Here is a 26,662-nt window from a genome sequence, read left to right on the forward strand (position 1 = left end):
TGTGCTCTTAGTCACAGACTAGAGATGTGCTGGCTAATTTATTTGATGAACCAGTTCCAAAATCAAGGGCCAAATTCAGATGCCAATTGGTCTGGTATTATTTAGATTCATTTATTTTAAATAGGACCAAAATGAGAGTTGATTCAGATCTAATAAGACACAAGTAACTGAGCACAACAGAGAATAACTGAAACAAGCAAATAAATAAAGAATAATAAATAAAATGATTTAACACTTTTGTAGTCACTAAATACAAGCCCCCTTGACAAGTAACAGCTGAGACTTACAGTTGTAGGGGTATACCGTTCCCTTTTATATTTATGTCTATATGTGAATGTAATCACTTCACATTCTTGGGCTGTTTTAAAATGTACTAGACCTGAACTGGTTAAAATAAGCTCAAGGCTCCAACTAAAGCCATGAGACTGGAGTCATTTTTTCATTGAGTGATTGGCTGTTCAGCAAAATTGATATGGGCAGCTCTACAGCCACCCGATCATTTTTACAGTAGTGAGAATGGCTGCCACCTATGGTGGTTCCCAGGCTCTCCTGTCCCTCTGGGGAGCATGGGGCTGTGGTAAACAGACCAGACATTGAGATAAGGTGTAAACTGAGGAACATTGATTCTCTGATCTCCTCTGAAACCAATGAACACATAAGTTTCAAACATTTCATGACATCCAGTTTCAATTTTCTATGCTCTGCGCTTGATTATCTGCGTTGGAGGGCAGAACAAGCACATCTGCCATCTGAACATGCTATCACATAGGGGGTTTGTGAGCCCCCATTTGATAGCAATACAGTTAAATAAAAACAACTAGTTTTAAAAAAGTGCACAGAAATTTAATTTGTAATAAAAAAATTAAAAAAATGAAAAGCACCCCCAACTCCCCTGTGCATACACGCAAATGCAAATGCAATCATAGGTTTTTCTTCTGTATGCAAACAGGGATTGTGCTATATATGATATATCCACCAGCAAAGTTGGAATGAGAACAGTATTTCTAAAGCCATAATTTGTGGTTAATTTTACATAAACGATAAAGGTCACTATTTCATGGTTGTGTGTAATTTTGAGTCTTGATGTGTTTGGTATTAATTTACTAAATGCAACACAATCTTTTACATTTTACCAGAAAATGGGCATTATAATGTGTGCACTAAAATGTATTTCAGTGTATTTTTTCCTGAAAATATGCATTTGTCCATGGCCTCTGATTTCAGAAAATATAATATTAGAGCGTAATTTTATACCATGTGTATAAAAAAAAATGAAAAATTGCTTCAGACACAAAGGTTGTTGTTAGCCATTTAGATAAAAAGTGTCTAGCCACCACCAGCTTGTCCTAATGGCACCAGGACCTTGTTCTTTTTAAATAATTCAAATGGTATTAACACAGCTAAAGAATGCTAAAGTTGATGCTTATCTGCGTAATATGTTAAGAGATCAGAAACGAAGAAATTATATGATCACCATTGATCAAATCTGTTTTGGCCAAATTTGATGCATAGTCAAATGCCTATTCAGGTGTATTGGCTGTATATCATCAATAAAAAAATTGGGTTTTCTTCTTTATTGGTTTCATTTACCTATGTGCATGAGTGGTGTGACAGTAGTTCCTAAAATACAAGGAACAGTTTAAATTTTTAGAATAGATGCCAAGATTGAGAACCTATGTCAGGTTACATTTTTTACTTCCACTTGGAAACATTTAGCCTCATTTCATTCAAATGACATTTGCCACCTTAACAGATAGTGAACATAAACTAGTAAATAAATTAGTTTTACAGTTATCATCATAAAAGGAGTAGAAAGAAAATCTCCTAATTGCAACAACTGTTTAAGTGACAAATGTCAGACTGGATTATTTTGAGTAAAAATTTCCAGGACAGGAAATGTAAAGGAAGTTCCCCAAGAGGGACACAAGCAGCAATGGAAATGAAATATAGATTCTTATTATGCCTACTTTAGCCAAAAAGTGGCATGAGTTGCACTTTAAATAAAAAAAGGTGTCTCTTAGAAAATAAAAAATAAGAAGACATACATGGGTGCCCAACTGTAAGCATGCAATATTAGATTAATAAGGCATACATACCCTCTAAACTCTTTTAAAGGAAGTCATAGAGGGTGTTAAACTGTACTTGGTGACATGGTAAATCAATTTTCTGTATGGCACTACTGTTTATGCAAATGCAGATGGATTGTTTTTGTGTTTTTTGTGGTATATATGAAATGTATTCATCCCAATGCTGATACCTGGTTCAATTTTGTTAGGTTGTAATATTGTGTGAAATACTAGACCAGGGCTTCTCAACCAGGGTTCTATGGAACCTTAGGGTACCTCCAGGGGTTGCTAGGGGTTCCTTGAGTAATGGGCAATTTCTTCTTCTCTGATAAGTTACCCACTGACACCATGAATCTTTTTAGCTATCTGTAAGGGGGGGTATTGTTCCCAAAGACCACAAGTGTAAGGAGCATTCTTCCCACTGACCCTCACACTAATGTATCATGAGTTGTAGATATAATATTTTTAGCAGGGGTTCCCTGAGACCGGAAAGTTATTTAAAAGGCTCCTCTGTGTTAAAAAGGGTGAGAAAGACTGTACTAGACAAACAAATCGCAAAATAAATAATAATTTAATATTTCACGTTTCCAAACTATATTATACGTAATCAATTTATAATCAGAATACAGGGCTTCTTTAACAATGGCCTTGTTGAATAGCATGGACAGCAGTCATTCACTCTGTTAAAAAAAAGAATAACTGACAATTAAAAATAAAAGACACTCCAGTCTACAACTTGCTTTTTATACACTGTCTCTAAGGCTGGGTTCACACCGCTGCGGGGGGAGAACCGGATGTGATTCGCACAGCAAATCACATCCGATCTCCGTAGCACTGCGAGTTCAGCCATACAGATAGTATGGCTGAACTCGCAGCTGTCCCGCAGCAAACTCGCACAGGACCCTTTTTTGGGTCCGCAGCGGAATCGGATCGCATGGGGGTTCACACCATGCGATCCGATTCCTGTGCGAGTCGGCAGATCGCACTGCGATATGCCGACGGATCTGGGGGTGTCATTAACATAACATTGACACCCCCAGCCGTCCGCATAGGGCAGTGTGAACTGCCGGCGGGAGGTATGCGATGCGGGAAAACGCCGCGGATTCGCGGCGTTCCCGCATCGCAATAGTGTGAACCTAGCCTTAATTGTACATTGATTGGAATGTTACATAAAAGACATTCAAGTCCGTTATATGGTTCTTTTACCTTTGTCATTTCTAATCCCACCATGAAAATATCAGCTGTTAAGCATAATTGCTTCAATTAGCTTATCTTGGTATAAATTAATAGAAATTGTAAGTAAAGCTTAGAAAGAAGGGCATCTGATGTTAACCTAGTGATCAACTGCATTGGTAATTACTCGAGGCATACTTTTAAAAGTTCCAACCTTTAAATCGCACCCTTTACTTTTATAATGAAAGTAATAAACTAATTATTAAGTATGATGTGTGTATAAAATGACTTTCCATGATTGTTTTGAGACTAAAGGTTTATTCCTTATAGGATTGCAAGCAGAATTTTTACTTGCCAGCTTCATGATAGGTGAAAAAAAATATTGCCATAATATATGAGTTAAAATTACTGTGTGCATATAATGAAATTTGCTTTCCCATCATACTATGCTACCATAACATTAGAGACCCATGGTCACTGTTAGGATATGGGCTTCCAGCACCCAAGGATAAGATGCCAAAGTGATTATTCCCCTTAAGGAGCTTCAGAATAGTGTATGTAATCCTTGATGATTAGTGTTTGTAGCCCACCTCCCCAAAGCGTTGAACATATATTCAGTGAATTGACCAAGGGATGAAGGAATAGATTAATTTTCTATTGTTCAGCTCTCTGGTGGAACAAAAGAAAGTTAATCAGGTATGTCCTGCCTACGTACCTGGATATCGTCAGCCATCTTTTAAACACAGCCATTTAAAGTGTACACACCTCTGAAGACGACCTATAGGCTGACATGCATAAGGTGGTCTGCGGCCTGCTGGTGCCATAAGTACGCTACCAACCATGGTATCTTTGGATTTTTATCTATGATTTTTATGAAGACAGCTGTCTTTTATGAAGACAGACAGTCGCTCATCCCTACATATTTCTAGATGAGACATTTTATTTTTATGGTGGTGACTCTTTGATCTATTTTTATGATCTGTAAAAACTCTGGAGTTCTGGAAAGAGGAGGAGGAATCTTGATGTCTATCCTGTGGCTGTGTTATCTGCTCTGCATTGGAGGGATACCTTTATGCCTGGCCATGCAGCTGGATCCTTCTGGTAGGTTTCACTGGAGAAGGATTGAGCTCCCTGTGAGGTCTGACTTAATCAACTTTCTGGTAAGGGCATTTGATATCAGCACATTGGTGTGGTGTGTGGGCTCACACGCTGAAGTCGGTGCAGGATACCCTCCTTCTTCCTTCTTTTTCACTTATTGGGTTTCATACATCAATTTAAGCACTATATATTAACATTCTACTATTACTTATATTGTGATCAACAATGTTTATGCTGGCTGCTGTTTTGTGGTGTTTGTACAACTGAGACTGCTTTGTTAAGGTCTTAATATATAAGTTGTGAGCACGGATATTACTATATTTTTTAATTTAAAATGTACAGTTTACACAGAATTTCTGATCGTCAGAAGGCAGGCAGCTGGAATCTGATGTTGAACACTGCACAGCTCATAGAGGAGAGCCGAGTGTAATCTGAGACCCGATTGAAGGGAATGGATACACCCCCTCTAAACAATCTCATAAGGGAAACATGCACAGCTGAGGCTGTCAAGCACATGCTGTGTGCTGCAGCTCCCCTCCCTACCTCCCTTGGTCCATTGGAGTTGGCACAGTCTGTCAAAAATGCATATAGCAGAGGAACCAGACTTCAAACAGAAATCACATTCAGTGCTTTGGATTGAGGCACGTGCACACTATAGAAGCATATGTTGACATTTTTCATGTCAGAGGTTTACAGCCAGTATAAACAAAAATTACTCAGATAACATGATCATGCCTGACCTAAATTGATACAGCCACTGTCCGCCATTACTATGGTTATTATCATAAGGTTCATAGAAAAATAGAAGGAATTTATTGTAAAGCATGCACTGCACATAGCACACTGTTATATACTGTACAGTGGGAATGGCTTATCTTAGATAGCCAGTGTAATTTAGTCATAAATAACTTGGTGAAACAGAGCCAGGTTTTTAACTTCAATAGTTTTTATTGGTATAAATTGGGTTCATACAATAAACATCTCAGATTGCATTATAGTAAACATCCAAGTGATTGCATAGTGGTTCATTCACAGCTTATATGTGACAACAAAAAACAGGAGAACCTTGAACAGAAATTATACATAAATTATACATAAATTAAGCATAAATGTTTAACATAAATTAAGCATAAATTTTTTATTCTGTACCCTATGTGGTCTGTAGAGAGGCTGCATACCAGGTCGTGGTCAATACTTAACAGTTTCTATTATCAGATGTAAACCATGAGTTCCAACTATCCCATTTGGACTTAATTTTTTGATAATTGCCCTGGGTTGCTGCAAACATCACCTCATAAGTAGCGTGTATATTAGTCACCTATTACTTTCCTGAGTTTAGGGGGTTTAACTTCCATCCAAATGTCGTAAGATTACCAATCTTGTACTAAGGAGGATATGGGTAATTATGGTTCTAGTGTAAGGCAGAATGTTTTCTATACCTAATGATAGTAGCGCAACAGCTGTGTTAGGAATGATTTGCGATCCCGCAAATTTAAAAATAAGGTTAAATATTTTGGACCATAATGAATGTAATGCAGTGCATTCCCACAGGACAAGGAAAAACTTACCTATTCCTCCACATTTCCTCCTACAAAAGGGGGAGTTCTGTAGGTTGAATTTTGAGATTCTGTGTGGGGTTAAATACCATCTCAAAATTATTTTATGGGTTGTTTCCCATAAATTGGTGCTTTTAGTCATGTTAAGAGTGATTTATAGGGCTTTTTGCCACTGAGTTTCAGAGTATCTTGCACCCAAGTCCTGTTCCCATGCTTTGATATTAGTCGATTTTTCAAATGTAGTTTTGGAGTTTATAAGGGAGTAGAATAGTGAGATTCCTTTAATATTAGTTTGATGATTTGTGAGGTAAAGTATAGCTCGCCATGGTAATAGCGTGTTGTGTTTGGGTGTCATTTGGAGAAAGTGAGCTATTTGGAGATATCTATAGTGGTCGTTATCATCCAGACTGTATTCTATTTGTAGTGCTCTAAATGTTTTAGGAGACGGTCCCACCATCAAATCAGATATTGTTGTGATGCCCTTGTTCCGCCAGTGCGCTATATGTAGGTCTGGGATAAGGAGAGGTAGACTTGAAACGGGAAGTGATATAGGTTTCAGGTCTGGGAACTCTAAAGATGAGAATACTTTCCAAACTTTCAATGTGGCCTTCGTAGTGGGTGATAAATGTGGATATACTTGTGGGAGGAGTCTGCAGGTCAGGATTAAATCACCTAAACTCCTTCCAGGGGTCTTCTCTAGTTCTAACCATCTGGGGCATTGGAGTTGAGAAAACCAAGCCCTGGTTTGTGCTAGGATTGCGGCTGAGTATTAGTCTTTCAATACAACATGTCCTATACCTCCCGCATTCCTGGGCTTTATCAATTTTTTGGTATCGGCAGTGATCTGTATAGATAAAGCAGCTGAGGTAGTGCCATCATTTTAAATGCCGCTAAATGGCCTGTCCAAGACAATTTCACTCTGGATAGCTCCTGTAATTTATTGTTCATCAGACCTAGAAATGGAGTGTAGTTAGCTGCAAATAAGTCATCAGTACGTGCTGTGAGGGTTATCCCTAGATATTTTAACCCATCCTGTTTCCAAGTGTATGAATACTTTTCACAGATGCATCAATATCGAGGCCCATTATATATAACTTAGTTTCATTAACCTTATAGTAAGATAGCCTATTAAACATTTGAAGAGTCATATGTACCAAAGCCTGGGAAGTCTCTACGTCAGGTAGGATCATTATAATTTCATCTGCAAATAAGCTAATTGTATGAGTAGAGTTGGGCACAGGAAATCCTGTAATTTTAGGGTGCAAATGGATATAAATAGCCAAAGGTTCCATCAAGAGATTAAAGATCAAGAGAGATAGTGGACACCCCTGTCTAGTACCGTTCGTAATGGCGAACGGTTTGGATTTTGCCCCAGAAGTGTAAACCTGGGCAGAAGGTTTAGAGTATGGGGCTAGAATTGCTTGCAAGATATTGCCTGTGAATCCAAATCTTTGCAGAACCTGGGTGCAGTTTTTTATTATTATTATTATTATTATGTCTGCCCTGTTTGAAGGTTTCATTCCTGCAGTTTGTTAATAAATATTTGCTTGCAAGTTTCTTATACACAGAGCCAGATTGACTCAACTTATGACTCTCTTCATGCAGCACCCTAGTTATTATACATACTTCCTTCTGCAGCAACCTAGGCAGGCATCTTTTGTGCTTTTGCATCAGCCCACCCCCTTGCCCATGGTTCATTCAGGCTGTACACTACAAAATACCCAGTCTATCTATCCACACAAGGGTGCTGTTAGCAGCATGAGACTTGCCTACACTCATACTCAGCAGCCCACTGCCTGTACATTCTCATCCCTACCTGCACCTCCGTTGGTTTGCAATGGAGATAGGTCCCCCACCACTCCTATTGGCCAGTGGTGGCATGACCCTCTGAAGTGGTATTCATTGCTAGGCAGCAGTTCATTTTCTTCTAGCCTTTGGTTCATTGAGTGTCCTATGTGCCAAAGGGTCATGTTAAGGGTGGTGGAAGGCACACTAAAGGTGAAGAAGCACCTGCTATAATTTTTGACCTTGGCATGGGGCAAGTATTACATTATCAAAAAAAAAAAAGTTGAACTACTGGTAGTGTGATAGATGCAGCATGGGCCTTTGTTTTTTTACAAAAGAGCTATGCAAAATGCCACACCAATAAGCAAGTCCCTTCACCTGACCCTTCAGTTACTGAACCCAAGGTCCACATGTCTCATCGTTTTTCGGGAGACTGTTTTTTAATTTTGTTCATGTTTGTAAACTTTACTTTCAGTTCAGGCCTTGCTTTTCTGTCTCCGAAGCCAGGCAAGTTCAAATTATTTCTCAGTTACAGGAAGATCTCCAGCTCTGGCATTTTAGTCTGCCTGTGGATGACCCAGCTCTCTCTTCTGTTGATGCATTTGTTAATGCCCTGAATGCACCCACACTGCAGAGTTTAATATCAGACCTTGTCAGTAAGGGAGGCTTACAGCACAACAATATTGCTGTGAATTCTGCTGATCGTTATCCAAATCTGAATCAAGTGAACCAGCTTTGGGAATTCAATTTAGGCTGGGATTAGTGGATTCCCTAAAGGACTCCCTTGTGCATTACAATGAACCCAAAACTTTGGAGGAAGCCATAAGGTAGACTGATGTCTGCTGAAAAGACATTCTGAGAAACAGTCTCTTAGGTCCCTTATGGTATTCATGGAACAGTATGAAGTAAAGTATCTGGACCCTTAGCTCAGGAAGACCAGGAGAAAGATGCAGTGACTTTGCCTACATTGCAGTGGCCATGACCACTTTAATTCTAAGTGCCCCAATAAACCAGATAACATGAAAGTCTACAAAAAATCTGGGCCTGCCTCGCTAAAAAACCTTAATGGCTTAGCTGGTCTTGACTGTGCAATTACAAATTAAAATAGGGTAGTGCCAAATAGCAAAAACTGCCCTAGTCATAAGGGGTGTGAAACTTTCTGGAACTTAATTTGTTAACCCAATTTCCTTTAAATTACAACTTCTGCTTTTTTCCAACATTTTTCCTGTTTCTCTGCTGCAGCTGGTTCATGGGCATATCAATGTTTCTTCTCAGTCACCACTGACTTTAACAGTCAAGAGGAATATGAGATGACTAGCATCCTGGACTCCAGAGGTATCATCAATTCTATGCCTAACCTCGACCAGTCGAATTATCAATCATTACCTTAATGCCAACTGACCAGTTTTAAAAGGCCAGTCTCAGTGGGGGAGGTGGGGTAATATTAGGAGCATGACACATGCTCTGCTTGGCTCTCTGAAGGCATACTTGTTGTAGGCAGTGGGTCAGTTCCATCTGCCTAGACTCATATGCATTGAATATCCTATGGCCATGCGACTCCTTGCCTCTGACATCCTCCTCTGATTGGCTGTGTGGTGCCCTATTTATGCACCCCATTGCTTTGCTGTTCCTGATTGTTTTGCCTAGTCATTGGATTCTCCTGTTACTGACACTCTGTATGGAATAAGGACTACCCCTTGGGATTGTTGATTGTGTTTTTACCTTGGGCTGTTTCTAGATAACATTGCAACAGTTGGTAATATGGTGCACTATGGATATGACAGAAACCTAGTTCACTATTAAGGGGGGAAAGGGGAAAATGACAATAAACATGGGGTGATGGTTAACACAGTAAACCAGTAGAGTCACGAATAGTCCATAATGTATTAGAGGTATCCTGTATAATAAAAAGAAGAACTGTCCATGGGGGGCTGAGTAGAAATGCAAAACAACTCTGCAATAGACAAACAACAAAAGGAACAGCGCCCTCTAAGTGCAGTATAAAAAGATTTGTTTAATAAAAGAATAAAATCGAATCCACTCACAAAAGTAGTACAATGGTGCGTATGTAATCGTATGACGATCAGGAAGGAGAGGCCGTGGGCTGTGGATAGAGCAGTGGAAAAGGCTTCTGAAAGCGGTCCCTGGTCCGGGCACACCGCTGGGATATGATGCTTCTGAATGGCGTGGAGCGCAAACACTGGCATACACAGCTGCTGCAGATCGACGTCACTTCCGGGTCGGTTCGGCGGGGGGCTCTCAGAAGCCTTTTCCACTGCACTATCCACATACATGTGAGTGGATTTGATTTTACTCTTTTATTAAACAAATCTTTTTTTTTGTTTACAAACGTTTTTTATTAGAAAGCATAATGACAAGTACAGTAAAAAGATCAATGAGTACAAATGTTTACATAGAGAACAGCATACACAGACACATCAGTAAATCCATGAACGCACAAAAAAAGCTGAAATGTGATATGCTAAACTCAACCTGATGATATCAAAAAGACCCCTTGGGGAGCAGAGGTACATCATTGAGAGAATAAAAGAAAGAAACCAAAAGAGAAAGAAGAGTAGGAAAAGAAAAGAAAAGCCAAAAGATAACCACAAATGCTACCACAAGTGAGTGCCTTCAAACATGTTCACATACCCCGCCATTAAGCACTGTGCCCAGCCGAACTATCAGGCCTAGGGGCTGTCCATTGAAGAGACGACCAAACGGCCCATTTACTATCAAAAATATGCATGGAGTCCTGCAAAGTGTGGTGTAAACGCTCCATGAGTTTGATCGACTCCATGCGTTGCAGAACTTGTTCCCAGGGGACAGCTGGGGACCTCCAGTGTAATGCTACAGTCCAATGCACAGCATTGACGAGTGTATGAGCTAATTTCTGTGCCGGGGGAGTTAGTCCCGGGATGTCGGCAAATAATAGGCCAATCCGGCATGTGATATCAATATTAGATCCCGTAACCTGGAGCAATTTATCAGTCACCCGCTGCCAAAAGGGTTGAAGTACTCCACAGCTCCAAAATGTATGGGAGAAGGAACCCGCCTCCAGACATCCACGAAAGCAACTCCCCGGGACCAGCGGGCTAAACTTGTGTAACCTAGAGGGGGTGTAATACCATCGTGTGTGTAGTTTTAAAGCAGTTTCCCTAACCGCCAATGATTTCGTGCATTTACGCATATTCGAAATCACATCCTCCCACTCCTCAGGGGTCATTTCAAATCCAACCTCCCTCTCCCAACCCAGCATAGCATGTGACTTGGCCTGGAGCTGCACATCTCCAAGAGACCGGTACAACCAGGAGATGTTGCCCCGATCTCTGGACGAGGACTTACAGATTTTTTCAAAAGCATTAGGAGGGGCAAGTCTCTTCTGCAAGTAATGAGAGGTGTAGAAGTGCCGAACCTGTAAATATTTATAAAAATCTTCTCTGGGTATCCCAAACTGTTCTTGGAGATAAGAAAATGTGCAAAAGGGAGGCTCTTGGGAAAGGGCCTCAAGGGTAACCAGGTCCCTCCGAGTCCAACCCTCGAAGCTCTCGGGTGATGAAAAAGCCGGAGGGAATCTGGGGTCCCCCAGAAATGAGGCAAGGCTAGGGCAGGATGGACACAGGGCGTATCGTTTTTTGTATAGAGACCAAGGTTGAAGGGATTGTGCAACCACTCCATTCAAAGCGGCTAATTGTTTGGGGCGAACCCCGTCATTCCACAAGAGGCTCGGGAGGTAAAATGGACTCACCGAGGATCTCTCAAATTGGATCCATGGGACTGTAATCGGGGGATAGTGCCACTGCGCCAACTGCACCAGCCTAGCCGCAAGGTAGTATAACCACATATGAGGGAGCCCCAGACCCCCACGGTCCGCTGGCCGAAACAGAAGCGTCTTGTGCAGCCTAGGTTTTTTGTTTCGCCAAACGAACCGATTGATCTCCTTCTGAACACCATCAATCGTATTACGGGAGATATATAATGGAAGTGCTCTGAAAAAAAATAAAAGTCTCGGAAGGACCGTCATTTTGATAGCCTGGATCCTGCCCAAAAAGGAAATCTGATATCTGTCCCATGACCGCAATAATTGTGTAATGCCTGCAAAGGCTTTGGGATAATTCGCATAATAAAGTTTTGGGAGGGAGGTGGCCAACTTGATACCTAAATATGGTAATGAGTCGTTGCATAATGTAAACCCAAAGCTCGCCTGTATGCCCGCCAGAGTGTCATTGGGGATATTGATTGGGAGTAGGGATAGGGGAAAACACTGCGCTAAAATCAAATATACATAAAAAGCACAGCAGCCAACTGCGCTAAGATCAAATATACGTGAAAAAGTACAGCAGCCAACACTCAAACAAACAAAGTTCAACAAACAGAAATAAAAAATAGTGTAGCGCTTCTAAGGTGAAAAATATGTTGAAGGAATGCTCCTATAACAAAGAACATATAGATGTGTAAATAAACAAAATAAAGTCCAAAGAAATGGATGTAGGCTTCCGTGGAAGGACCGGCACAATGGTAATCATGCCCCTGTCGAAGACATATGTGTCGAAACGCGTCGGGCTAGCTGTTGGCACCCCACATTGCTTTTACTTTAAATTTTACCTTATTGCTTTGTGATCACTAAGTCATTTGTTACTCTTTTGACTTTTAATAAATTACTATTTTTTATCGCCTGACCCGCACCATGTGGAGCTTTTTCTTTCTTTTTTCTTTTTTGGTCTAAACCCTTTTCCATTTGGGGTATTTGGAGTATCGGAGTGCAGTGAGCTATACCTGAGTTGGATTTCTTAACCATTCCGAAGTTCCATCGGTGAGATTCATCATTTGGATATACGGTCTTTTGAAGTCTCTCCACCAGGCTGATGAACCCACTTTGATCCACTCCTCGGTCCCAGATTGTGACCCCAAGCCTTATTGACTCAACCGTCATATGACTGTGTGAGTCCAACAGATCTGGTAAGAAGTACCCATCTATTCTTTCCCAATGTTTCCAGACAAGCTGTCGTACATGGACATGTCCGTTTAATGAGATTTGCCTCGTATTGTGATACGGTCTGATTACCATTGTGCCGGTCCTTCCACGGAAGCCTACATCCATTTCTTTGGACTTTATTTTGTTTATTTACACATCTATATGTTCTTTGTTATAGGAGCATTCCTTCAACATATTTTTCACCTTAGAAGCGCTACACTATTTTTTATTTCTTCATATTGATTGGGAGGGCCGCACATTTTGCAAGGTTGACCCCCAGACCTGACATGCCATGGAAAGAGTTCAACAAAGGGATCAGGTTTGGCAAAGAGACCACAGGGTCAGATAAAAATAAAAGTACATCGTCAGCATACATGCTCAAAGTAAAAACCTGATCCCCCTTAGTATATCCCTTAATATCTGGGTGCAAACAAATCGCCCTGGCAAGCGGCTCCACTGCCAGGGCGAATAGCAGGGGAGAAAGAGGGCATCCCTGCCTGGTCCCCCTACCCAGCGGAAAATATTCCGAGGAACACCCAGGGAGCTTAATACGGGTGCGGGGGCAATGGTACAGGGCCCTAAAGCCGTGGACAAAAGCCCCCCCGAACCCAAATCTGGACAGGACGGATTCTAGGTATGGCCAAGTAACGCTATCAAACGCCTTGTGAATATCTAAGCTTAACAGTAATACTTTCTTAGAGAATAGATTGGCGTCCTGAATAATATTGGTGGTTAAACGAATATTGTCTGTAATTTGACGAGAGGGGATAAATCCTGTCTGGTCAGGGGATATCAAAGTGGGGATAATGTTAGAAAGTCTGTTTGCCAAAAGGCGGCCGATTTAATTTCAAATCATTATTAATAACAGAAATTGGTCTATAATTTTGGGGGAGGGAGTGATCTTTGTTCGGCTTGGGGATCAAGGACATGTTCGCGAAAAGCATATCCTCGGGGAAAGTGTGGCCTTTTAAAACATAATTGAACAATTTCACTAAATAGGGGAGTAGTTGGGGAGAAAATTTTTTATAATAAGTAGCAGTGAATCCGTCCGGTCCTGGGGCCTTAGAGGGTTTCAGGGAAGAAATTATTGTCTGTAGCTCTGCTGCACTGCAAGGGGCATTCAAAGACAAAGTCTGCTCCACCGTTAGCGAGGGAAGGGGAAGGCTATCTAGCCAGTCCTTCACAGACGGACCAGACAAGGGGGTCGGAGCCGCCAACAAGTTCTTGTAAAATTTGGAAAACAGTCCCAAGACTTCGGTAGGATGGGTGACCAATTCTCCCCTGCCATTTCTAAGCTTGTACGTGTGAGGTGGTCTCATAGTGGCATTCAACTTCCTGGCAAACATCGCAGAAGCCGAATTACTGTGCAATAAAAATTTGGCTCTTGACCACCTTAACGCCTTCTCCGTCTGCTCAGAGAGAAGTGTGTCGAGTTCCGCTCGTTTAGTCAAAATCAGTGCGAATATGTCTGGGGAGTGCGAGAGGCCATGCGTGTGATAAAGTTTCGCCAATTCTTCAGTGAGTCTAGAGATGTCATGTAGTCTCTGTTTTTTCTGCTTGGCTGCCACAGAGATCAGGCGACCTCTAAGAACCACCTTATGGGCGGCCCACAAGGTAGAAGGGGAGATGTCATCAGTGGCGTTTAAAGAAAAATATTCATCAATATGTTCGGCTATCTCTGTTACCAGGGCCGGGTCAGAGAGCATGGAGTCGTTAAGGCGCCAAGAAGCTTGGGAAGGGGCAATACCAATGTATGCCACCGAGAACGACACCACCTGATGATCCGACCAGGGGCATGGGATAATGCAAGCCTTAGACGAATTAGCTAACAGTACTGGAGTACTGAATATATAGTCTAGTCTGGAATAGCTGTCATGCAGATGGGAATAGAACGTATAGTCTCTGGCTCCCACATTATGGGCACGCCATGTGTTGAGTAATTGATGGGAACCGAGCAGACGGACAAGGGATCTCGGAAAGGCATTAGCAGTACTCACCACTCGGCCTCTGTCCAGCTTAGAATGTGCCACCAAGTTGAAGTCTCCACCTAGCACCAAATGGGGAGAAAGGTACCTGTCCAAAATCTGGAAAAAAGAGATAAAAAAAGAAGCCTGCGAGGTGTTAGGAGCATAAACATTTGCCAACGTGATCTCCTTACCATTCAGCAAACCCTGTAGGATGATAAACCTACTCGAGGGATCCTTATAGAAGTGTTTTACCTCAAACTGAACCGAATTTCTAATGAAAATAGCCACCCCCCTAGATTTTGAACTAAATGTGGTGAAATAATGTTGCCTATATTGTCGGTCAAAGAAACGTGGGTGATTAGCTTCAGAGAAGTGCGTTTCTTGCAGGAATAATATATCCCCCCCAATATGTCTATATTGCCTAAATGCTTTCTTGCGTTTATGGGGAGCATTAAATCCCTCCACATTGTGGGAAACTATGTTGAGACCCATGACTGTAGAAGTATAAACGCTAGAATGAGATAGAAGCCATTACATAAGTGCGACTTAGGTCCCAGGGTAGCATGGCCCACCAGGGGAGAACCCGCAATCAGAGTTCCCGCTACTGGGTCAAAGACATATCCCCCAATGCATGCACTCGATAATAAACCAGCCAGGGGCACTCTGTGATACATTCCAGGGTGGCAGGGCACCCGAAACCAATCATAGCATATATTTTCTTGTGGTATGAGACAAAATAAACTGAAAAGAATACTGAAAAAAAAAGAAAAACACAACAGTAGTAAGAAACCATGGCTGCGGGGGTGTACCAGAAACAAAAAACAACTCGGTGGTACCCCCTACAGAAAAACAAGCAGTCATTAGTCAAACGGACTTTAAAGTCCAATGCTCTGTATATGAAGCACCGTTAAACTAGGAAGCAGTGCAGACACAGCACCCAGGGCCCGAGTACTGGGACCCAAGTCCTGAGAAAGTCAGAGACTGGGGCTACCAGTCACTAATAATGTAGAGCAGGGGGACACTTAAGCGGGAGCAGTGAGAACAGTTCAGGCGTAGATGACACCGATCACATGATAACCAAATGAAAAAGTGATTAAGATATATAAAATAAAGAAAAAAAAATAGTTATAAAATAGTGGGAAACTCTGTAATAATCCTGGAAGGACCACATAGAATTACAGAAGAGAGAGCTCAATCCTCAAAAAGAAGATCTTCTAAGATGATCACATTTGTAGATCGCGGAGCTCTTGACGCTGTCGCCTGCGGTCCCTCTGGGGTGATGGAGTAGCCCAGATAGGCGAAGGGCGAGGGGTGGACGGAAGCCTTTGCGGTTGTTCCGGAGCCAAAAGACCAAGCTTAATAAGCAATTCCTTTCCTCCCTGCAAGGTGGTGACTGTGTGGGTCGTTCCATTGTGAGGGACTTGCAATTTGAATGGAAAACCCCAGCGGTACCTGATTCTCGCCGTTTGTAGGACTGAAGTAACCTCCTTGAGGTTCCTCCGTTTCTCCAAAGTTGCTGGGGACAGGTCAGGAAAGATCTGGACTCTCACGCCATCTAGTTGGATGTTAGGGGTATTGCGGGATGCACGTAGAATTTCCTCCTTAGTGAGAAAGTCCTTAAGGCACAAAACAATGTCTCTGGGCGGCTTGTCATCAGGGGGTTTAGGCCGCAGAGCCCTGTGAATCCGGTCACAGGCGAATGCATTTTCAGGGGAGTTCGGTAGAAGGGACATAAACAGCCTCTTCATAGCTGGTAGCAGATCTGTGGTCTGTTCCGGGACCCCTCTCACCCTGAGGTTATTGCGCCTATTTCTGTTGTCCAAATCTTCGAGATTAGACTGTAACTGAGCCACCGTGTCAGAGATGGAGTCATAATCCCTGCGTAAATCCGAATATGCCAGGTGCAGTTCATCATGTTTAGCTTCTAATAAGTCTGTCCTTCCTCCCAGCGCTGCCAGTTCCTGTGTCAATGTATTGGTAGACTTATGAAGTTCAACTTGGAACTTATTGGCCAGCTTTTCATACATGGCTGAGAGGCTAGCATCTAGCTCTGCCTTAGTGAGGTGCACCGCGTACTCACTTGGTGGCGTTGAAGACGCCGGAGGGAGGTTTGGGCCTGGCGTAGCTGCTGAAGCTTGCGGAGGCTGGGCGCCATTTTGTGACATCCCGCTCTGTTCCCTCGTCCGGAGAAGGTAAGTAGTTAGGGACTTCTGTGTTGCTTTCCCACGGCGTGCTTTGTGTGTCGGCATGCACCGCTGAGTCCCCAAGGGGTATAGGCTGCAGAGGATCGAAATTACGGGCTGAAATCCCCTCGGGGAGTGATCGTCTTCTCACCGGCTCACAGAGCTCTCACTCCATGCGTCCTCTCCTCACCGCGCCGCGCATGCGCCCCCCTAAACAAATCTTTTTATACTGCCCTTAGATGACGCTGTTCCTTTTGTTGTTTATCTAGATAACATGCACTGATCTTGGATTGTCTCTGGATAAAGCTAACTATCCACCGGTCTCCCTGACCAACACCACATGTGGAACTTTGTATGGATACTGTCTTACCATGCTATGTCTCATGCCAGATGCTCTTGAAGTTCTAAGATACTCTTTTCTGTTACCAGTGCTAGGTCTCTTATGCCACTAGGCCATAAACAGAATTATGTACCAAGACGTGGGGGCAACTAAGTAACAGTAGGCCTCCTTGCCTTGAGAAAACAGGGGCTGTTTAAGGTGATGTAACATTTGCCAGCTATAGGTTCTGACCTTGGAGCAAATGACACATATACAATATACAATGTAGCCTATTTTTGTACCTGAAATTGAAATCAAGGGAAGGTTCAGTACAATTTTTTTTTTTTATGCAGAGGTAATGAGAGTGTTTTTTTTTCCTCGACAGAACTAAAGGTTAAAGTAATTATAAAGGTACATAAAAATAAAAAAAAATAACAAACTTGTCTATACTTAACTTCTCTGTGCAATGGAATTGCACAAAATGGCAGGGAATCTTCTCTTTTTGGATTATTCCGCTGGCACTTCTGGCCCCTCCTCTCTGTCCAGCGCCTCGCCCCCCACTCACTCATCATTGGCTTTGATTGACATTGTCTCCCAGTGCCCTAGCAAAGCCAGTGACACCCAAAAGTGAGGGGAGAGAAGAGCTACAGACGTGCACGGTTCTGGATCGAATAAGGGTCCAGGTAAGTAAATGGGGGGGGTGAGAGGGGATTCTGGCACCTAAACATTTTTTACCTTAATTCATTCCTTGTTTTTTTATAACTCTTATTTTTGAGATTTTTACCAAATGGTGTGTTAATGGTGAGATTTTATTTCAAGAAAAGTATGTGTGTATTACTATGGTGGATTGGTTGAGAAAGTGAAACATCGTGACTTTTTGAAATTTTGACAGAATTATCAAGCTATTAGGGCCTCCTAACCACTTACCGACCCGCTCATGCAGATATACTGTGGCAAGTCGGTGTTTTGTCAAAATCTCCAATCCATGAAAAACTCCAACAGTGTCATTTCCGGAAGTAGTGTTTCTTACCACAGCTTGAAGTATTTTTTAAGCACTGATCAATGTAATAATGTCACTGATCCCCAAAAAGTGTAATTTGGGGTCAGATTTGTGCAATGTCACAGTCCCACTAAAAATCGCAGATTGCCGCCATTACCAGTAAAAAATTCTAAAATAAATAAAAGTCCCTAAATCTATCTCATAGTTTGTAGACGTGATAACTTTTGTGCAAACCAATCAATTTATGCCTATTGCAATTTATTTTACCAAAAATACTTAGAAGAAAATATATATTTTTGGATATGTATTATAGCAGAAAGTTAAAAAAAAATATTTTTTCAAAATTGTCAATTTTGTTTATAGCGCAAAAAAAAAAACCCAGCGGAAGTGATCAAATACCACCAAAAAGCTCTATTTGTGGGGAAAAAAGGATGTCCATTTTGTTTGGGTACAATGTCGCACAACCGCACAATTGTCAGTTAAAGCGACACAGTGCTGTATCGCAAAAAATGCTCTGGTCATTAAAAACCTTCCACAGCTGAAGTGGTTGATAAAAGAGAAAGAAATCATGGTACCATTAAAATGGTTGTAAACCCTTACAAACCACTTTGACCTACAGGTAAGCCTAGATTAAGGCTTACCTGTAGGTCCAAGAAATATCTCCTAAACCTATACGGAGATATTTACAAAAAGACAGCCACCTCTGTCTACGGCGCATGCGCTGTAGACAGCGGCGCGCAGGCGCACTGGGCAGGCCACAGATCGCGGTGATATGCCGCGAGTGTCGGCTCCCATGCGCATGCGCGGGAGTGACGTCATCGCGACTCCGCCGAATCACAGCGCCGGAGTCGGGAGACCCGGAAGTCGCTCCGGGATCCATGGCAGCGGCGAAGAGGAAGACGGAGGACCGCTTTGGGGGCTTCATTCTCAGATAAGTTATTCATAATGAGCTAGTATGCTATGCATACTAGCTCATTATGCCTTTGCCTTGCAGGTTGCATTTATTTTTTTAGTAATAGCCTTTACTTCCTCTTTAAACCAACTATTATGCAAAGCTATAACAACAGTGTTAAGAAGTTACCATTTTAAATCTGTCATACCGAGTAACTTGATTTTTTTTCTTGTGAGACCCCAGAAGCAGCTTTTCCATTATTGATTTTATTCCTTGACAAAATTCTATGGAATTAAAGTTTGATATGTGAAGTTAAAAATGCTGTGTGATTCACCTCAATGTTTTCAGCTATATATAGCTTTAGGATATTACTGTGTATATTTAAGTGTCTAGGTAAAATAAAGTTTTGGTAGTTGTCACACGGTAATTAGTAATGGCCGTCTACTGTCGCATGACAATGAAGTCCTTATGTGACTTCCAAAGATTACAAGCTTTCAAGAAATGGCTAATGCCGTGTACACACGAGTGGAATTTCCGTTAGAAAAAGTCAGACGGGAGCTTTTCATTGTATATTCCGACCGTGTGTATGCCCCATCAGACTTTTTACGTTGAAAATTCTGATGGACCTAGAAAGAGTTCTACATTTTTCTAACGAAACCAATTCCTATCGGGAAAACCGCTCATCTGTATGCTGTTCTGACGGACCAAAAACAATGCATGCTCTGAAGCAAGTACGAGACGGAAGCTATTGGCTACTGGGTATTGAACTTACTTTTTCCAGTCCCGTCGTACGTGTTGACGATCAGAATTTGGCGTGACTGTATGTATGCAAGACAGCTTGAGCGGAAATCCATCAGAATTCCGTCAGAGAAACCTTCAGAGTTTGGAAAAAAACACTTGCGTGTACACTGCATTCAAAATCTGTGTGTTGCTTCAAGATTTTATTTTTTGTTACTGTATATGTCCTCTGTTAATGACAAGAAATGTTTGACCCCTCAGTATGCACAACTAGTCTTAAAAAGATTTGATTGTACAATTTTATATTTTAATAAATAAAGCTAAGATAAAGATCTAATAGGTAAATAGAGATATTTGCCACAGTTCTTCATAGCATGCAATTACTGTCAACAAGACACCTATTAAATTATTCCTCATCTTCATTCACCATACAGGTCCTGTTGAATTACCAGTTACTCTTCTTTTTAATTTATTCACATTTGTACGATAGCAAAGACAAGTGCTTGCTTGATACAACTATTTCAACGTTTACCTGCTGTTACAGTAATAGCTACGGCTTTGTGTTCTGTCTAATGTTCAGTGTGTTCCTGTGCTTTAATTGCTAAACATACTTATGACTAATTAACATTCACACAACAACTAGTATACATAGCTGCAACTTTTGTCTTCTGGTAATGAATAAAGCAGTATATTGAATAACGTAACATGTTTAAAGAATTTTCCATATAAACATTGTAAAGCCATTGAAGAACACCCTGAGAATTAAATATGATATTACTGCTGCAATTGAGTTTTAGTAATTATTGTTGAAATTATAAAGTTGTGTAAAAATATAAAATAATCACATAAAAGTATATTTAACCGTTGTTATATTTCTGGTTAAATTGCAGGATATATTGCTGGTTAAATCAAGCTCTGTTGTCAATAGTTAAAATCAATGCATATGTTAAATCTCTTAGCGTATCAGGGTTTTGTGAGAATCAATTCCAGGTCTAATTTATTATGGCTGTTTAGTAAGGCCGCGTACACACGCGGGGACTGTTCGCTCAACTTTGTCCGTCAAACAGTTTCAGCGGACAGTCCGCTCAAAATTAGCATGGACGGACTTGGCCACACACGACGAACGAACAGTCCGCTGAAACCGTGCGCGATGACGTGAACGGCACGTACGACGGGACTAGAAAACGACGTCCTATACACTGCAATGCAAACTTCGCCGTGTAAATCCTTTCTGAGCATGCGCGGAACTTAGTTTGACGAACAAGCCTACACACGAGGGGACTGTTCGCTGAAACAAAGTTTCAGCGGACAGTTTTTCGGAATTTCCGAAAAACTTTGTTCAGCAGACTGTCCACTGAAACTGTCCGCTGAAAGCCCACACACGAGCGGACTGTCCGCCGAAACACTGTTCAGCGGACAAAGTTGAGCGAACAGTCCCCGCGTGTGTACGCGGCCTAAGTTTAACAGGAAGCAAAGCACCTAAACTTTGTTTAACCTCCCCGGCGGTATGATTATGTCAGTTATTTTGTACAATTTTTTTGAATGGAAATTTGGTGTTATGTATTATAGGCCTGTAATTCTTAGTAATTACTTACTTAAACCTGACCAAACAAGACTCTAGTAGACATCCCAGATGTGATAAAGTTTGAAATAAAAAATCATGAATTATAATCTAATAAATAATATAATTTTATTCAATAATGTTATGCGAAATAATGAAATTTGTCAAACAAAGATAATTCAATAAACATCCTGAGTGTGATAAATTTTGAAACAAGGTACAGCACACAGTCCAACATCACAAACCGGACAATAGAACCTGCTTTATTTTCGGACTTTCTTCCCATTGCTATCTCTCTTTGAACAGCAAACCACGCACATCCTGGTAGGTGCTGCCTTTTTTGCGGTTGGCGGTATGTAGTCCATAAAGTGACGACCTGTTAGGCGTTCTGGGTTGGCAACGTCAACAGCACATTGTCCAGGTCTGTTCACAGCTCCTGATGGTGTCTGGTGTTTGACAAAAATCTGCTCAGCCACCTTCCAGACAAAATCAGCATGATTGACTCACAGAGCATGTAGGATTTGATGCCAAACCGCGCTTTTTTGGATGCAATAAACTGTATCCAGCTTAGGCGTCCCTTGTAGGCCATCAAACTTTCATCTATGCAGACGTCCCTTTCTGGCACGTAGGTCCGCTGGAAATTGGTCACGATAATTTGGCATACCTCCCAGATTTTTTTTAGTTTGGGTGCAGGATGCGTGGCCTCATCAAACTCTTCATTGTTTGTGAAGTGGAAATACTTCATGATGAGGGAAAACCGGTATTCGGACATCACGGCGCCAAAAAACGGAGTGGGCAGTAATTTATTGGTGGTCCAGTACCATGTCTGGAGTGGTTTCCCCACCACCCCCTGAAGAATGATGAGTCCCAGAAACTGCCAGATGTCCTCTTTGGTCATCGGTTCCCACTTTCTGCTTTAGGAAAACCTGGCATGCAGAGTAGCGGGTTGCTGCTCTTGGTAGCAATTTGTCTCCGTGACAATTTTTTCAGTTACCTCCTCATTGAGGAATAATTGCAGGTATGCCAGAGGGTTGTCATGCTCAACATCTACCTTCACCCCAGATGATCCAGTGAAAGGGAATCTTGGCGGGGCTACCTGGTCTGTATCGCAGTCAATAGGGCACCAAGTGCACACATCGCTGAGGTTAGGTGCAGGTTAGGTGCAGGATCATCACCGCTTTCACTTATCAGATCCGTGTCAGTGTCAGACGATAAATCCCCACGACCCACTATTGCTCAGTTCTGCAAGCAACTCCGTGTCGCTGCTGCTGTCACTCAGCTGGTCCAAAGGCGAAATTGTAGTGAAGTGGCGCTTTTTTTGATACCATGTTAGATTATTTTATTGGAGGCAAGGGGCACTGTACAGTTATCAGTCAGATAAAGAGATGATACAGTGTAATCCTCTCAGATTACAGTATATCACCTCTTTTTATGTGTTTGTGTTATTTTTACTTTTTGAAATTCCCGCCCAGTTCCGCTCCCATGCGCCGCTGCTGCTCGCAGGGAACAGAACCAGGAAGTGAGATGCCGGTGATCTCGTCGGCGATCGTGTCGACGATCACAGGGGAGGACAGTGGAGAACATCGCTGGAGCGCCAGGAGAAGGTAACATCTCCGCTGGCCGCTCTGCAATGTTACCCCGAGCGTGACTCGGGATTACCACTCCTGCCAGAAGAAATCAAACCCGAGTCACGCTCGGGGATACCACCAGGGAGGTTAAAGTTTGTCTATGCCCAAAACTGGATGTGGATAAAATGGGGAAAGATTAAACTCCTGTCAAATTGTGCTATCTGGGGCTCCGTTAGAGGAATTTCCCCTCATTTTCTGTTCTGGAAAAAACATTTTACTAGACAGAAAGTAAGGGAAGTAAGACAGGAAGTAAGTGAAAATCTGCAGTTTTTACTTTTGTCTGTTTTGCTGTTAGATTTTCACTCAATTCCTGTCCTGGGGAAAAACTTTTTTTTTACCAGATAGACAGTGAAGAAATCTCTTTTAAAGAGCCTTGGATTGCAGTAAATCCTAACAGGGATATACATACACTTTAACGAGGTTGTAAACTCTCCCCCACAGCTTTGTCTCTTGTAAGTCAGCATAAAAAACCCTAATGAACATTGCTTGTAGATATCTCATTACTTGCTTAGTATTGTTGTAATCCTTTTTGTTCTTGGGCATGCCCAGATCTCCCCTGATTTATGTCACACTCTCTATGTGCTTGTCTATCTGTTATCAGGACTTTCTACAGCACACCACTGATATCCCAGGAGGCTGCAGAATCATTCAGAGCTTCCTCCTATACACCATGTGACATCACACAGTGTAAACCTGGCCATTACTGCAGTCTTATCAGTTGAAGCTGATAAGACTGACAAAGGCAAACATTAGACAATCGGCACAAGTAAATACTATGAAATAAAACAAGTCAACTATGAACAGGGAAGCAGGGCTTCCATAGAAATGTTGGATTGAGCAGGAGGCTTGGTTAACAGTACAGGAAGTGCTCAATGTAAGGGCCGGAAATACACTCCACTGTTTTCTCCGAAAACAATACTTAAGATGGCGCTGCCTAACCCCTGGAAACAAATTTTTTAAACTTTCTTTAAACAGTAAGTAATATGCGATTTGAGCTGGATTACAGTGGCTATAGTTTGATAATTACTTATTATAATGGACTAAATGAAAAGAAGTATCACAGTGGGAGAGTTTACTTCCTCTTTAAAGTGTTACTAAACTCACAACAGTAAAATCAGTCTGTATATGCAGTAAAGCATGTTTGTTATATTCACTGTGGAACCTAAGGGGTTAATCCTGTCCATTGTGTAAAAAGGCTGTCTGTTGCTGTCTTCTCTGATCCTCTTCTTCCACAGTCCGCAATCCATCTCCTGATAGAACAGAGCCTTGGGGGCACTCTGCACATGCTCAGTTTGGTGTATATTGCTAGAGACCAGAGCTTTTTTTTTTTCTTGGGAGGGTGCATGTGATCAGCACAGAGCCAGTCAGCACTGTCCAGACAGAGGGCCTGGGGTCCTGCAGCCTCATTGGATAGTCAGAGGAGAATGAAAACTCCTCCTACAAGCTTTAACCAGTGGCTTGGCTGTACACTGATAGAAGTCACAAGACTGCTATTAACTACTGATGAGAAAAGGTGTTTAGCAGAATATGTTCTACAGAAGGTGTTTATATGAATGTGAGTTAGGGACCATAGATTGTAAGCTCCTGGAAGGTAGGGACTGATGTGAATGTACAATGTATATGTAAAGTGCTGCGTAAATTGACAGCACTATATAAGTACCTTTACCTTACGTCGGCAGAAGGGCACCTACAGGCAGAATCACGTACCTGTACATTGCCCTTTAAGAGGTGGCGGGGGCGTGCGCGTGCACCTGCAGGAAGCACTGTGAGTCCGATCGTGGGTCCTGCAGACTCAATGGCCGCCGGGATACCCACAATCGCCTCACGGAGTGCCTAGCAATAGTGACACTGATCTCTGCTCCCTGTGATTCGAGCAGAGATCAGTGATGTGTAAAACACAGCAAAGAATTAAAGCAGTTCTGAAGGCAAGAGGGGTCCAACCCGACACTAGCAAGGTGTACCTAATAAAGTGGACGATAAATGTATGTGTATATATAGATACATAACTATATATATATATAGATAGATAGATATCTCTATATACATCTCTCTCTCTCTCTATATATACATATATATATATATATATATATATATATATATATATATATATATATATATATATTCAATCTTCAAGGTTACAGAGTATCCAAGCAGGGTAGCCACTCTATTGACTGAATACTACATATTGAACAATAGCCAAGGTGCACTCACAGGCCTAGAAACAGGGGCTGGTGCACATTATGTTTTCAATCCCTAGTGACTACAGATAAAAAGCAACAAACCCTTCCATCCCAAACACCCCCAAAGTAAATTACATCACAATAGCAAATATAAAATATACAAAGAAGGTCGAGTAAAAATATAAATATAATTTTGACAAGACAACAAAGTATTGGCTTAAACAAAAAAAAGAGCTGTAGTAACATCAGTACAGGCAGGGCACACACCAAGCATAATAACAAATTACACTATAATGGTGGCGCCACATGTTATTTAAATGAAAGACTTTGTGCCAGGAGTTTGTCTTTTTTGCCTTTGTTAGATAGGTTAAGCTTTGGGTTCCATAATTACAATACATAGTAATTGTACAATAAATGCAGACTGTCACTTAAGGCGGCCACAGCGGGTTCTAATCTCGGCCGCTTCAGCAGGGACCAGCCAAGATTCAATCCAGGTGAATCTACCTAAGTTGATCGATTGATCATCTTAGCTACAACTGGCCTGTTGGAATTTACATGTGATTATTTCTGCATGACTCCATTGAAACATGCCTTCTGTACATCCACAGTTAAAAGCAGAAAAAAACATTTCCTTATGCCCTTTATGCTGAACTAGATGGATACTACCTCTGGTACCATCTGAAACTTTTCTTTCCCATTCAAAGATATCAGGGGTTTTTAAATGAGTGGAGTTCAGGAATTGGTAAGCTAATTTTTTATAATACATTTTCAAATGTGCTAAAAATGCCTGAGGCTGCCAGAAATATGGGGACCCTTCTCAGGTCTGGGCAGGGTTATTATAACAACTAGGAATAACTCTTGGGAAGCAACCAGTGATGCCACTGAGTTGAAGTGCTTACAAAAAAATGGAGAGGTCACATGTTTAAAGTGCTGATAGTATTCACTGGTAAATCTGTCCCCAATCATGAAATTATTAACTAGTGAATTTTGTTTTGGATAAAAACCATTAGCAAAACAATGTCTTGTCTAAGCAATATTATGAAGATCTAATCTGAATGTACTGGTTGTTCTTTTAGCTTTTCCCCATAGCAGATTGGTTAAATGTAAGTCGTTTTGTGTTTCTCTCTAGAGATACTATCTTAAATCCTGTCGTTTATCTAAAATGTAATGTCCTATTTACTTTTTCTAGTGTTACATTTTACAAAGATTCCAAAGGAAGATTGGTTTATATAAGGGGGCGTATCATTTAACATATAATGTGTGAGATCTTCATATGCCAGTTTGGAAAAACAAAAAGAAAGTATACTAAAGTCTCCCACATCCGACCCATCTGAACAAAACTATAATGAGGAGAAATCAATCAGACATTTTAGAATTGGACACTTCTGGAAGTATCATATTCCTAATCCCTTTGGTAGATGTGCTAGGCCCCTTAAAGTGGAACTACACAGTATATGTGCACCAAACCAAAAATGCTGTTTAATTAATTTTTAGTTTTCAAGGAAAACTTGCCCATCCATCCATGTCTTCATGCTTTACTT

At 41.5% G+C, this 26,662-nt stretch overlaps 1 protein-coding gene across 1 annotated transcript in view; it reads left to right on the forward strand.

The window, feature by feature from the left end:
• GALNT17 (polypeptide N-acetylgalactosaminyltransferase 17) overlaps positions 1 to 26,662 on the forward strand; it is a 636,606-nt gene that overhangs the window by 415,799 nt on the left and 194,145 nt on the right. The gene's annotated exons all lie outside the window — the stretch shown is intronic.

This window comes from Lithobates pipiens, unplaced genomic scaffold, assembly GCF_037356315.1.
Source record: "Lithobates pipiens isolate NorthernLeopardFrog02 unplaced genomic scaffold, aLitPip1_a1.2 Scaffold_16, whole genome shotgun sequence".
In the NCBI taxonomy this organism is placed as follows: domain Eukaryota; kingdom Metazoa; phylum Chordata; class Amphibia; order Anura; family Ranidae; genus Lithobates; species Lithobates pipiens.